The sequence below is a fragment of the Apodemus sylvaticus genome, chromosome 1 (assembly GCF_947179515.1).
Source record: "Apodemus sylvaticus chromosome 1, mApoSyl1.1, whole genome shotgun sequence".
NCBI classification, from domain to species: domain Eukaryota; kingdom Metazoa; phylum Chordata; class Mammalia; order Rodentia; family Muridae; genus Apodemus; species Apodemus sylvaticus.
The window spans coordinates 187,751,947-187,763,562 of record NC_067472.1 but is presented as its reverse complement, the minus strand read 5'-3'; the positions used below and the strand labels follow the sequence as shown (position 1 = coordinate 187,763,562).

At 42.5% G+C, this 11,616-nt stretch overlaps 1 pseudogene; it reads left to right on the top strand.

Annotated features, from left to right (window-relative positions):
- Positions 1 to 1,284: 1,284 nt before the first annotated feature.
- Positions 1,285 to 11,616, top strand: part of LOC127664647 (cytochrome P450 2B1-like) — a 31,491-nt pseudogene continuing 21,159 nt past the window's right edge.

The window sequence follows — 11,616 nt, the reverse complement described above, 5'->3', positions numbered from 1 at the left end:
TGTCCCCCAAGAGAGCCAGAAGTTAATGATCACCAGTCACAGTGATTAGAGCCTTAGAAGCTCCAACTGCTCTTCAGCCAGGCTGAAGCATCTCTCTCCACCTGACTGCAGACCCTCACCATGCCTGTATCTCTTATCTCCCTTCTATCACTTCTTCACTTTCTCCTGTCTTGGTTAAGGTTTCCCTTGCTGGGAAGAATCACTATGACCAAGGTAACTCTTATAAAGAAAACATTTCACTGTGGCTGGCTCAATGTTTCAGAGCTTTGGTCCATTATTATCATGGTGAGAAACATGACAGAGTTCAGGAAGACTTGGTGTTAAAGAAGGAGCTAGAGTTCTGTATATTGATTTAAAGGCAAGAGAAGGACCTGGCTTCTATACTAGGAGGAGTTTGAGCATATATACCTCAAACTCCACCTTTATAGTGACATGCTTCTTCTAATAATGTCACACCTTATGTAATAAGGCCACATCTAATAATGACAGTCCTTGTGGGCCAAGCATTCAAACACATGACTCTATATGGAGGACATACATATTCAAACCACTACAGCTCTCATCTGTGGCTGTCACAGGCTAGAGAGTGAAACGTGGACCCTGGAGCTATCACATCTACACTGGGGTTGGGGTTTGTACAAACATACTGAGACTCACACAGTAACATGCAACTTTACCCTATCACTCCAGTCCCACATATACAGAGTACCTTGACAATGGAAGAATATACACGCACATGCACATTTAATCACATTTACAAAGGCAGGAGGTTCTTTGAGTTTGAGGCCAGACTAGTCTATAGAGCAAGGTACAGAACAGCTGTGACTACACAGAGAAACATTGTCTTGCAAAACCACCTAACAAAGAAACACACACATTCAAATGTATCTAGAGGAACACAGAAGTACACACATGCACATTCACATTAGAAATATCATCGACATATACAGTATATGCACAGTTGCATGCCTGAGGAAGTAAACAGACAAAGCTGAGATGACAAGCACACACCCACCCCTAGAAACAAAGAGGCTTCACACCTCTTGCCTTTTGTCCTGTGTATCTATTTGAAGGTGTTCTTGCCAATGACAGTGTGAGGGTAATAAAGTAGGGAGTAAGCAGGTCACCAGCAGCCCAGACAGGAAGTATGGTGCTCATACACCTGGACAATGAGAGACAGAGCATTGAAACAGCTGAAGTTGCATAAGTGAAGGGACAGACTGGTTTAGCATAAAAGGATCTTCTGGAGTGTGCAGTGAAGTGGACAGTGTTTAGTACAGGACCATGGAGCCCAGTGTCCTGCTCCTCCTTGCTCTCCTCACAGGCTTGGTGCTACTCTTGATCAGGGGCCAGCCAAAGGCCTATGGCCGTCTTCCACGAGGACCCCGTCCCCTGCCCCTCTTGGGAAACCTCTTGCAGATGGACAGAGGGACCTCCTCAAGTCTTTTATTCAGGTGAGAACTGTCTAAGGTGTTAGTGTGGACTTCCCCCTACTTTTGCTTTTGGAGGTCACTCAGAGAGAAGAGAAAGACTCCTTCAGGTTCAGGTGGGAAGGTTGGTGAGGAGAGGGTGAGACCCTGACTGGTGATGGGTGTTGACTCATGTTCAGACTGACAAATGAATCTTCCTGTGTTGGTGTGGTGCACTGTCCTTAGAGTGTGAGAGGTGTAGAGATGTTGAGGTGTTGAGGTGTTGAGGTGTAAGTATGCAGAATTTCAATTTGTGGGGCTTGTCTGTTCCAGAACAGGAAGAACAATATCAGAGGTAGCAACAACCAAGGTTTGCTTAGCCAGCAAAAGATATTAGCCTGAGGTGTTCCCAGACAAAGGAGAGGAGAGGCAAGGGAGGAGGTGAGGTGGCTAGGTAGGTATGTAGGTAGGTGTGGAGGGCTAATCATTTATAAATACCATGCACCATCCAAGCAACTGCTTCTGGCACTATCTTTACTACTCCTCACAACTGGGATCCCATGTTTAATTACCACTTGCTTCTTAATAATCAATAACCATCCATGCTCCCACATCCTATTAAGAGAGATGATAAAGTAGCAAAAATACCAATGTCCTGCTACCCTTTGGTTTTTAATTAATCACTTACTTGGGTCAATGGTATATTAATTTCTTTAAAGTAGTTTTTGAGACAAGGTCACCATACTATTTGCCAGGCTAATGATCCATTTGACTAAAAATCTCATGTGCTGGAATGACTGATGTGGGGCATGTCTGGCCACAACTGTTTAAAATATGTGCCTCGCACACGTTGGAAATATCAAGTTAACATACTATTTAAGTTGTTTTTTTTTAATATTTTCTGAAAATCTAATTCCTTCCTTTCTCATTCTCATGTCTACCTTTCCTTCTGAAGTGTCTTCCTACTTGGAAGCAATTATGGTTGCTTGAATGAGTATGGACATGGGGACTATTTATTGGAACATGAGCAACTTATGAGTGCCTGCAACACTGAACAAAATGGAACACTCCCCAAGCATTCTAACTGCCCTGAGACTCACAGTGAGAGCTGAGGATATCCTGTCATGATAGCATGATATGTTGCATCTTTTCCCTGTAAGGACATTCATAATGCCATAAGCAAAGAAGGTTAACAGGCTGGACAACGTGTAGTGAGAAGGAAACTACTACAGTCTACAGGCTTTAAACAATTATTCAAATCCATCATTTAAGTGTGTGGCACTGTCAGAGAGCTAAGCTACATTCCTTGTCCTACAGGACCTGAGAGTCTGGGTGCAGATATAGAATAATAAGTTTCTGTAAGGCAAAGGACACTGTCAAGTGGATAAAATGGCAACCAACAAGTTGGGAAAGGATCGTCACCAACCCTACATCCAACAGAAGGCTAATATCCAATATATACAAAGAACTCAAGAAGTTAGACTCCAGAGAACCAAATAACCCTATTAAAAATGGGGTACAGAGCTAAACAACAAATTTTCACTTTAAGAACTTCGAATGGCTGAGAAGCACCTTAAAAATGTTCAACATCAATAATCATTAGGGGAATGCAAATCAAAACAACCCTGAGATTTCACCTTACACCAGTTAGAATGGCTAAGATTAAAAACTCAGGAGACAGTAGGTGTTGGTAAGGATGTCGAGAAAGAGGAACGCTTCTCCATGGCTGGTGGGAATGCAAGTTGGTACAACAACTCTGGAAATAAGTCTGGCTGTTCCTCAGAAAACTTCGGGAGGACACTGCAATGCCACTCCTGGGCATATACCCAGAGGATTCCCTGGCATGCAATAAGGACACATACTCCACTATGTTCATAGAAGCCCTAATTATAATAGCCAGAAGCTGGAAAGAACCCAGATGTCCCTCAATGAAGGAATGGATATAGAAAATGTGGTATATTTGCACAATAAAATACACTCAGCAATGAAAAACAATGAATTCATAAAATTCTAAGGTAAATGGTTGGATCTGGAAAATATCACCCTAAATGAGGTAACCCAATCTCAAAAGAATACACATGGAATACAGTCACTGATAAGTGGATATTAGCCCAGAAACTCTGAATATCCAAGACACAATTCACATATCAAATGACTCCCAAGAAGAAGGAAGGTGTGGTCCCTAATCCTGAAAAGGCTTGTTTCAGCATTGTAGGGGAGTACCAGGACAGAGAAGTAGGAGGGGGTTGATAGGAGAATGGGCAGAGGGAAGAGGGCTTAGGGAACGTATGGGGAGGGGGGAACTGGGAAAGGGAAAATCATTTGGAATGTAAACAAAGAATATAGAAAATACAAAAATTAAAATAAAAAATAAAAAAATGAGTACAGTTACTTGTTTACTTGGTGATATTGGATAAAAGCAAAGCATTCGGAATTTAAAGGTCACTTGTGAATTGATTCAGACTTACATAAGAGGCAGGACTTGCCAGAGCCACAAAGACTTCCTCGAATGAAGATGAGTATTGAAAAGAAGCCATTCCTGAACTGCAATTGGTGCTAAGAGTAGAGCTAGGTACATGATGCTATGATGTAATAAGGAACGAGGCAGGTGTTGAATTTTCAGGTAATGGGGACAAGGTGACTTGACTGAAGTCAAGAATGGAAAAAAGTAAAGTGGTTGAACTAAGCAGGCAAGATCAGGTATTCTGGTGACTCTCTGTTTTCTGTTGCTATCATAAAAGTCCAGATAATAAGTTCTTTATTAATTAAAGGTTCATTCCCAACTCCTAGTTGTGAAGTTTGGCAGTCTATGATCAAGCAGTTCATTGTTTCCAGACTCTGGAGAGGAGTCCTCTCATGTGTCACATCAGAGTAGAGGAAAGAAAAATCTGCCACATGCAGAATTGGCTACCCATGTGGAATGGCCTTGTTTCAGAATAATCTGTTCTCCAAGGATCCAGTCCTTTCTGCTTGTCCAGTATTAAGGGATTCTGTGGATCTGTTCTGAAGACCTGATGCCTTTCAGTAGGCTCCAGCCCTTGAAGGCTCAACCACCTCTCAACACAACCACTTTGGAGACTGAGCCTCCTGCATGTGAACCTACAGAGGATAATTAAACTATTTTCAAGTCATAGCACATAGAACAGGCAAGAAGAAAAGGGTAGCTGGTTCAGATAGGTGGCTCTGGATGCCAACTGGTGGTCATGTCCAATGGTGAACCCCAGTAGAAACAAGCTTGGCTGTCTCAAGCATGTTGCACATGAACCCGCAGTCTGACTCAAACACAGCTGCTAAAGGCCATGAAAACTCCATGAGGTTTGCTCCAATTTTGTACCCAGGTGCTGATGAACTTGAAGGTGCTGACAGTACTCTGGAATGTTTTCTGGAGGCTTCCATGGTGGCTCAAGAAGCTGGTTCCACTCAACTAGGCAGCTGTGATGTTCTAGGATGGTTCTGTGGGCTTTAATCATAATGTGCCTGTTATAACGACTGAGGTCTTTATTATGACATTATTTTAGCCAGTAGTAGAGAAACAGAGTCAAAATGTAGCTTCAATTGCCAATGCTAAAACTAAAAAGCATGAAGATTCTGTAGTTTCAGATTACCATTTTAATTTTTTAATAAATAAATTACACATTACATGCTATTATGTTGGGGTATTATTTCAGTATTGTTTTTAAAACACATTTTAGGGCTGGAGAGATGGCTCAGTGGTTAAGAGTACCGACTGCTCTTCCGAAGGTCCTGAGTTCAAATCCCAGCAACCACATGGTGGCTCACAACCACCCATAATGAGATCTGACGCCTTCTTCTGGGGTGTCTGAAGACAGCTACAGTGGACTCACATATAATAAATAAATAAGTAAATAAATAAAAAATATTTAAAAAACACATTTTAAAGCTGAGTATCGTCATGCATCACATCCTGTTATTGGGTACAAGAATGAAACTTGGGGTTTCAGGCATGCCAGACAAGCAATCTGTCAATGAAACACATCCTCACTCACTGGAGGAGGCACCTTCAAAACATCCTTCCACAACTCCTTTTGTTTTGCTCTGTTCTTCTTTGTCTTACCATCATCATCTTGGCATCATTTCCTAGGACCTGTGTGCTGTATAAATAATGACACAGAAGCTTCTAAGGTAGTTTAAACCTTAGGCCTTTTGCTAGAACAGTCTCTCAGCCATCTCATCTAACTTAATTGCTCATAGCCTGTCACTGGCTAGCTGCTCTATACCTTTCTCTTCAGTACACCCCATGTCACTTCCTTTGTGCATCCAACTTCTGAATTTCCTGTTCTGCCTTCTTTCCCTGTTTCATTCTTTCTGACTGAAAGTTCTTCCCAATACTTCCTGCTTTAGCAGGAATAAAGATCTGTCAGCTCCTTATTATGAGTATTCAGTAGCAAGACAATCTTTGATTCAATTCTACATTGCCTTTAGATTAATGAGGAAAGATTATTTTTTTAAAAAAGAAAGCCCATTGATGGACCATAGAAATGATGGTACCAGAATTCTACCAGCATTTAGCTCTCTGCCGGTACAGAATTAACAATTGAAAATACAAAGTTACGGGGGAATCAGTATCCCTGACCTCAAGCAATACTACAGAGCAATAGTGTTAAAAACTGCATGGTATTGGTACAGTGACAGGCAGGAGGATCAATGGAACAGGATTGAAGATCCAGAAATGAACCCACACACCTATGGCCACTTGATCCTCGACAAAGAGGCTGAAAACATCCAATGGAAAAAAGATAGCCTTTTCAACAAATGGTGCTGGTTCAACTGGAGGTCAGCATGCAGAAGAATGCGAATTGATCCATCCTTGTCTCCTTGTACTAAGCTCAAATCCAAATGGATCAAGGACCTCCACATAAAGCCAGACACTCTGAAGCTAATAGAAAAGAAACTGGGGAAGACCCTTGAGGACATCGGTACAGGGAGAAAGTTTCTGAACAGAACACCAATAGCGTATGCTCTAAGAGCAAGAATTGACAAATGGGACCTCATAAAATTACAAAGTTTCTGTAAGGCAAAGGACACCATCAAGAGGACAAATCGGCAACCAACAAATTGGGAAAAGATCTTCACCAATCCTACATCAGATAGAGGGCTAATATCCAATATATATAAAGAACTCAAGAAGTTAGATTCCAGAAAACCAAACAACCCTATTAAAAAATGGGGTACAGAGTTAAACAAAGAATTCTCACCTGAAGAACTTCGGATGGCGGAGAAGCATCTTAAAAAATGCTCAACATCATTAGTCATTAAGGAAATGCAAATCAAAACAACCCTGAGATTTCACCTTACACCAGTCAGAATGGCTAAGATTAAAAATTCAGGATATAGCAGGTGTTGGAGAGGGTGTGGAGAAAGAGGAACACTCCTCCACTGCTGGTGGGGTTGCAAATTGGTACAACCACTCTGGAAATCAGTCTGGCGGTTCCTCCGAAAACTGGGCACCTCACTTCCAGAAGATCCTGCTATACCACTCCTGGGCATATACCCAGAGGATTCCCCACCATGTAATAAGGATACATGCTCTACTATGTTCATAGCAGCCCTATTTATAATTGCCAGGTGCTGGAAAGAACCCAGGTATCCCTCAACAGAAGAGTGGATGCAAAAAATGTGGTATATCTACACAATGGAGTACTATTCAGCCATTAGAAACAATGAATTCATGAAATTCTTAGGTAAATGGATGGAGCTAGAGAACATCATACTAAGTGAGGTAACCCAGACTCAAAAGATGAATCATGGTATGCACTCACTAATAAGTGGATATTAACCTAGAAACCTGGATTACCCAAAACATAATCCACACATCAAATGAGGTACAAGAAGAAAGGAAGAGTGGCCCCTTGTTCTGGAAAGACTCAATGAAGCAGTATTCAGCAAAACCAGAACGGGGAAGTGGGAAGGGGTGGGTGGGAGGACAGGGGGAGAGAAGGGGGCTTACGGGACTTTTTGGGAGTGGGGGGGCTAGGAAAGGGGAAATCATTTGAAATGTAAATAAAAAATATATCGAATAAAAAAAGATTCAAAAAAAAAAAAAAGAAAATACAAAGTTACACCTTCACACAATGTAAAAGACATTTTCCCAACAATCATTCTTGTCTTCTCCTTTCTTCTTCTGAGAGCTGCTTCACAAATGCATTATTGTATCTGTCACAAGAGTGGGCTTACTATCAAAGTGAGTTCACCTCCCTCCTCCTCAGGTTCATTTGTTCATTGTATGCAGGGATTGAGGAAGATTGGGGGTATTAAGTAACATGTGTTTCAGTGAATGTTCTAGCATGGGTTGTGGTCAAACTTTTCTTACAGATGTTAGAACAGAAGCAGAGAAGCCAGCAAGTGGCTTGCCGAGGGAGATGCATACCATTTTAAAGTAACCTTAACTATAACGTTTAAAGCATGCTTATTCATGAGTATGTATGTAGGTACCTATGTATGCATATGTGTATGAATCTATTTCTAATTGTGTACACACACCTCTTCATGAGGCAGTGGCCAAAGAAGGGAGCCATGTGTCCTCCTCTATCAATCTACGTAGTCCTGAACCTGGGTCTGAAACAGCAAGTCCTAGCAATCTTCTACCTTCACCTTCCAACATTTTAATCTCAGGTCATAGGCACATATGAACCTCATGGTTTGTTAGACTGGTGCTAGGATCTAACTTCTTGACATCATGACTGTGCAGTGTGTGCTCTTAAGTGCTGAGCCCCAACTATTACACTTAAAATGATATATATCCTTTATCATTTATCTATGTTCCAGTCATATATCTATCATCTATCTAGCAAGCATATATTTATCTCTATCAATTATCTGTCTCTATTTCTGTTCATCTATCATCTATGTATTTATTCATCCATTTTTGTCATTATCTATCTATCTATCTATCTATCTATCTATCTATCTATCTATCTATCTATCTACCTACCTACCTTTTACCTTTCTTTGTGTCAGTAATCTGTGTATTTATCATCCATCTTTTTTCTATGTACAATTATTCTGTCAAATAATTTTCTCTATTTTTCCTGAATATGGATGTATTTATTAATTGGCTATCTATCTATCTCTCATCATCTATCATTATCATTGTGTGTGTGTATCTCTGTGTGTGTGTGTATTTGTGAGTGTATAAGTGATATGCACAAATGCATATCAGTTTTCTGAAGAAGCCAAAAAGAATCCCCTGAAGCTGACAATTACAGGCAGTCATTAGCTATGTGACATGGGAACAGTCTAAGTTCAGATGCCCTGCACTACCAGCAGTGCCCCTAGTCACTGAGACACCTCCCCAATTCCAACTATAAGTTGTGAGGGAAGTCATTGTTGAAGTGGCTCATCACCCAAAAAAGCACAGCTCAGTGTGTCTTCAGAATGAGCACCAGCTTCTCATGGTGCAGATCAGTTAACAGGAAGACCCATTCTGTCTTACACCCTTGTAGTCACTCCTTTTCTACCATTTCTGACAAGTGCAGTGATGCAGCTGTGTTGGAATATCATTGAAATGCAGCAGATGTAAGCGAAACCTGCTTCTGTGTTGTCATTCATTCAGCATGTTTCATTCATATCACTGATCTGAGCTGTGGATTGTTAGCTCATTGTCACATAAGATTTGATGATATGACCCTTCTGAAACCATAAATGCATCTAAACTAAATATATGCAAAGTTTGTTTTTTCATAGAATTATTCCCTAAGCAATATCAGTGCTGACTATTTCCATAGCATCTAATTTCTATTAAGTGCATGGAAATCTAGACTGAGCTAAAGGTTACAAAAGAAAGAGGGTGGAATACTTGCAAACGTGCACCATTCTATTAAAGGTTTTTCAGTACTAGATAGAAGGTTTGGATATTCTTGGGACCAGTTCCCTGGAGATGCCAGAGATGAATGGCAGTTTTCTACCTTTCTGTACTGTAGACTTGATTGACAGTCAAGACCACTAGCAGGAGTCATTTATTTCTTCTACCAAGTATCCCAGTGGATGGTTCAGGTTCATTTTCTCTGATGTTTGTCAGGAGGCATTGATCAGGTTGAAGCTGGGTCACAGGAAGGATGGTTCTTAATGAGATGCCATGAACTGATGGCCAGCTAAAGGGCATGGTCATGGGTCTCTATGTGTATCATATTTCTATCTCTAATCTGTCTATCTATCTGTCTGTCTGTCTGTCTCTCTCTCTCTATCTATCTATCTATCTATCTATCTATCTATCTATCTATCTATCTACCTATCTGTTAATGATAGAGTCATATGTGGCACAGGCTGGCCTCCAACTGGATGTATAACCAAGGACCGTTACTGATTCTCTGGCCTCTACCTCCCTAGTGCCAGGATTATAAGCATGTGTTGCCCTTGCTCTACTATACTACAGTACTGATACACTGATTAACATAGTCTATCTATCAATGCAGATCCAGTGGTGAAATAACCCTTCAACTCAGAAGGGGAAGGGAAGCCAGGGGAGTAGGTGGCTATTTACCAATATGTGTCTAAGTGTTTTAACAATTTAACAACAATATCTATGTTGAGTAGCCACTATCCTGGTGCCTTTATGCTTGCAGCTTCATGACAAACATGGGGATGTGTTCACAGTACACTTGGGACCAAGGCCAGTGGTCATGCTGTATGGGACAGAGACCATAAAAGAAGCTCTGGTCGACCATGCTGAGGCTTTCTCTGGCCGGGGAACAATTGCTGTGATTCAACCAATTGTACAGGACTATGGTGAGATATGGTCCAGGGTGGGGAGGAGGGAGTGTCCCAGGAAGGCACATCTGAGAGATGGGACCCAAACTTTGGAGAAGGACTCGGGATTCTCTGAATTTCCAGTGTGACCCACCTACCCCATGCTTCCCAAGGTATGACCTTTGCCAGTGGGGAACGTTGGAAGACCCTTCGGCGATTCTCTCTGGCCACTATGAGAGACTTTGGGATGGGAAAGCAGAGTGTGGAGGAACGGATAAAGGAGGAAGCTGGATGTTTGATGGAGGAACTGAGGAAATACGAGGGTGAGTCTCAGAGAATGGGCATAAAGAAGACATGAATGCACAGCCAAAGACCGAGAGAGAAATGCACAAACAACCATACAAACACACACACACACACACACACACACACACAGAGCATGGAGAGGATGAGATATGGATACAGGTGGAGGGGGGATTGGGGGAGAATATACAAGGATAGGGAAAGAAATATGAGGCCTATTGTGTCCAAGATAACTCAAAACATGTCCTGACCATGGTCGTCACTTCTCTTCAGAAAAATCAGTCTTTGAATCAATTTTATCTGCCAGTTGGGTATGACTGCAGCACACTTGTCTTCTCATCTTAGAACTCAGAGGGCTGAGACAAGATGATCATGAATTCAAGGCCAGTCCTGTACACATTGTGAGGTCCTGTCTTACACTTGTGAGAGTGCTTCCTGTCCCATATATAGTGGTCATGGTGGGGTGTGGTTGTAATCCCAGCAGGCCAGAGGTGGAGGCAGGATGCTGAGATTTTCAAGGTCATCTTCTACCAAATATAGAGTTCAAGACCACCTTGGCTTAATTATTGTCATGCACTCCTCACCCTACAATGGCCTTATTCAAAGACAAATGCAGAGCCTATGAAAATGAAAACTAAGAAAGCTGGAAGAACTGCAGACTTGTTCACAGCAGGAACTGTGGTTTCTCCTTGTGATTGTGCTGATGGGAAAGAGTGAGCACAGAGGCTCATGGGAATTTCAGTTCAGTAGAAATCAGAAGCAGATTGGGCGGTGGCGGCGGCGGCGGCAGCGGCAGCAGTGGCTGCTCCAGCTGAAGGGCCATCAGCAGTGGAACCAAGGCGTCACAGGGACCAGTTAGGCCCTGCGCCCATGACCACTGACCTTAGCTGACCAGCCGGGCAGCAAGCAGCTGCAGTTGTGCGGCGCCTTTCCTGCACGGAGGCCACTTCAGAACTCGGCCTCCCACCAGTCAGGAGAGGTGCATCCATCTTGGTTCCGTACTCCAGGGATCGGACAGACTGAGGTACACAAACATAATCCGAGGCCAACACCGCGGTGGTCTGAGCCCGACGGGCATTGGCCTACACCCAGGCCCTGGGCGGGTCGGGGGGCCATCGGGGTGCCAACCCAGCCAGGAGGTTTTTTGCCCAGGCCTGCGAGCGCGCCGCCGCCATTTTGCCTGCAGGATGATAGAGAG